The sequence below is a fragment of the Vitis riparia genome, chromosome 9 (genome assembly GCF_004353265.1).
Source record: "Vitis riparia cultivar Riparia Gloire de Montpellier isolate 1030 chromosome 9, EGFV_Vit.rip_1.0, whole genome shotgun sequence".
In the NCBI taxonomy this organism is placed as follows: domain Eukaryota; kingdom Viridiplantae; phylum Streptophyta; class Magnoliopsida; order Vitales; family Vitaceae; genus Vitis; species Vitis riparia.
Window position 1 is genome coordinate 21,179,034 of NC_048439.1, and position 3,604 is coordinate 21,182,637.

At 35.5% G+C, this 3,604-nt stretch overlaps 1 long non-coding RNA gene across 1 annotated transcript; it reads left to right on the forward strand.

The window, feature by feature from the left end:
• Nucleotides 1-2,220: 2,220 nt before the first annotated feature.
• On the forward strand, nt 2,221-3,066 carry LOC117922420. Its single transcript, XR_004652489.1, has 2 exons — nt 2,221-2,297; nt 2,663-3,066. It is a non-coding gene; the product is annotated as an uncharacterized LOC117922420 (long non-coding RNA).
• Nucleotides 3,067-3,604: the final 538 nt, after the last annotated feature.

Here is a 3,604-nt window from a genome sequence, read left to right on the forward strand (position 1 = left end):
CGTAGATCCACTCATTTAGAAATCGTGGGATATTCGGACTCCGATTTCGCGGGATGTCTTGACAGTAGGAGATCCACTTCAGGCTACATCTTCATGTTGGCTGGAGGAGCAGTTTCATGGAAAAGTGTTAAACAAACACTTATTGCTTCTTCCACCATGGAGGCAGAATTCATAGCTTGCTACGAGGCATCAAACCATGGGATATGGCTGCGAAATTTTATCACTCGGTTGCGAATTGTTGATGGGATTGAGAAACCATTGAGAATCAACTGTGATAATAAGCCGTAGAATTGTATTCTAAGAACAACCGAAGTTCGTCAAAGTCCAAACACATTGACATCAAGTTCTTGGTTGTGAAAGAAAGAGTTCAGAGTCTTCAAGTATCGATTGAACACATAAGCACAAACTCCATGATTGCAAATCCACTCACTAAGGGTTTGCCACCCAAAGTATATCATGAGCATGTCACACATATGGGTGTTGTACACATTGATGATGTGCTAGTATAGTGGGAGTTTGTATTTAGATTTTGTGTTTGTTTTCTTGATGTGATATTATGTTATGTTATCTGTATAGACTTTGTTTTTTAAAACACCATTGTGTTTGAATACTCTGAATTAAAATGATGACTTTCAAAAGCAGTTTAGCATCAAGTGTTGAAAGTGGAATTTGATTATTTTTAGTCATAAAGTAGGACCAATTGGAAATAGACATATTAAAGATCACATTCTATGTAATTTCCATGCTACACATCCATACTTGATCTATGTTGCTAATTTTGTTAATGTTGTGATCATTGATGGGTCTAGTTAAATTATGATTAACGAAGGCCGCTTTGATCCTATGTTAACATAATTAGTAGACCGGATTGTTTAAGGATATTAAGATAGAATAGCAAGATGAGCTCAATAAAGTACTATCATGAACATTGTTTTGTAATATATGTGGTCCAAGTGGGAGATTGTTAAGATATGGACTCACATATTTCACAATAATTCATGATTATGCTATTCACCTCTTCAATTTGTTTTCTGTTCGTTCAAGAGTATGGGCCACCTATGTGTAGAGCCCAAACGCCATCACGAGTCTTGGATAATGGGCCTAAGACCCGTGAGGCCCAATAGCCAATGGGTATGGTCCCTAAGGCAGGAGGGTATAAAAGGTCAAGGTTCTGTTCATTTTGGGATATCACATTTTTGAATAGAACAGAACCCTAATCTCTCCCGCTTCCCATTGCTAGAGAGAATCCAGTGACGGTGGTTACCCTCCTCGGCCTTAGAAGATCCATACATCTTCAACCAAACTTCAGAAATGGATTCGGGTATGTTTCATGTGAATAAATGCATGTTCTAAGTGAATTCATAATTATATCCTGCATATGTTTTGGTGATAATGGAGATCAAAGATTAATTTATCACTTTTAGTTTAAAAGGTGTTTTTGAAAAAAAATAAATAAATCAAGTATTTGATAAATTTTAGGAACTTATAATACGTTTTGGAAAAACACTTAAAAGGTAATTTTCTTAAAAACACTTAAAAGGTAATTTTCTTAAAAACACTTAAAGCGCGTTTTGCAGTGATTCGAAAAATTGTTTCTACTATGTCTAATACTTGAAAAATAAAAATTTTCAAGTGTTAAAAATACTAAAAATACTTTCCATAGTTACTGTCAAACACACTCTTAAAAAATAAAAAATATTTCAAATAAAAGTATGTCACCAACACTCTAACTAAAAAACTTGCTTTTCAAATGTGAGTTAAAAACTCTTTTTTAAAAATTTTGCAAGACAAATTGGAATTGTTTGAAAGTTCTTTTACCGAGGGATTGATTGGTTATGGATGCTAGACTTTTACATTAATCGGATCATGTTATAATCTTAAGTAAAGTGAAATTGATTAAATTGGAAATCCACCCAACTTCGCATCGGGTTGAAAATTGATAGTTTCTGATTAAGTTGGGCTAAATTGAAATGAGTTGATTATTCAAATTGATTAAGTTGAGCGGGTTTGAGATTTGGGCCGATCAATACCCAGATCCATACACAAGATAATGGATCCGGACTCGGATACGGGACCCGGCCCATTTGAGGCCCGACGAACACATTTGTATATCCAATCCCTAGATCCTGCGGCCAGGATCTAATCTCTCCATGAAAAGAAATGTGAGCCGTTGGATGACTGAATACAAAGCCACAAACAAACCCTACAAAACCCTAGTTTTTCACTCTCCTTCTTTTCAGATTGCTTCTGATTCTCAAGACTCCTATCTACTCCACTGATCACAGCGGCCACTCTCGGTGAGTAGAAGCTGTTTTCCGTTTGGTTCCTTAGAAAATATGGTAGGAAATGCATAATTTTGGATCTTATTACGGTTTATGGGGGTTTGTTTTGGTTCCTACTCGAATGAAGTTGGTGGAAGTGATTGTTTCTTGTTTGATTCCCGAGAAAATAGAATAGCAGTTGAAAGACTTTTGATCTTGTTATGTTTTATGCTGTTCTGGTTTGGTTCCTAAACGAATGAAAATGCTCATTTAAACCGAGAGAATTCAGTATCTCAGTTTCCTTTTTTTTTTTCTCTCGACTTTCCTGGCATCCAAACAGGGTTTTGTAGTTGGAGTTTACCTATAAGTGATTGTTCATTTGTTTGCCCCTGAAATGATAGGCTTTGGGGAAGTTTGGGATTATTTGCATGGAAGATCTTATTCATGAGATCATGACTGTTGGACCTCATTTTAGGGAGGTCAACGACTTCCTATGGCCATTTAAGCTGAAGGCACCATTGGGTGGTTTGAAGAAGAAGAGGAATCACTATGTTGAAGGAGGAGATGCTGGAAACCGTGAAAATTACACCAATGAGCTCATAAGAAGAATGAACTAGAAACTTGTGGTACTTTTGGCCTTTTCTTATTGGAAGTTTGATATCTTTTGCTTCTTCTTAGCAATGATAAAGTTGGAGAATTCTTTTTAGGGTCATAAATATGAACAAGGTGTTGAGAAATTGAATTTGATATTTGTTTTTAGACTTTGATAGTAGATATCTTTATTACCTAGAATTTTATTAGCATCCATGGAAATGATCAATGAGTGATTTTCTATTATAGTTGCTTACATTCAAATTTTTGTATTACACGGTCAAATTTATATGTCACATAACAACATTTTCCATATGACCCTTTTACAATGAAATCTATCTTTAACAATCAAATATATATATATATATATATATATTTGCATGTTTGTGTGTAGGATAAATTATAAAATTACCCTTACAATATATGGTGCTTCGATTGATTGTTGTGTTATTTGGGTCCTTCCTCTTTCGGTTAGAGATACCTTGAGTGGTTGGTGTGGCTTTAACTTGGGCAAGAAGCGCAAAAAGGTGTGGAAGGCAGCCCCTTTGTGTATTTTTTGGGCAGTTTGGAAGGAGAGAAATAAGATTGCTTTTGATAATGAGGAGCTTTCGATGCATAGGTTGAAAAATTCTTTTGTATGTAACCTTTGGTTGTGGACTAAGTCGGTTGTAAATGATGGTCTTTTCTCTTTACTCAGTTTTTTTGATTGGCTAGGCGCTAGTTGAGGGCTGGTATTGTATTTCCTCTTATTT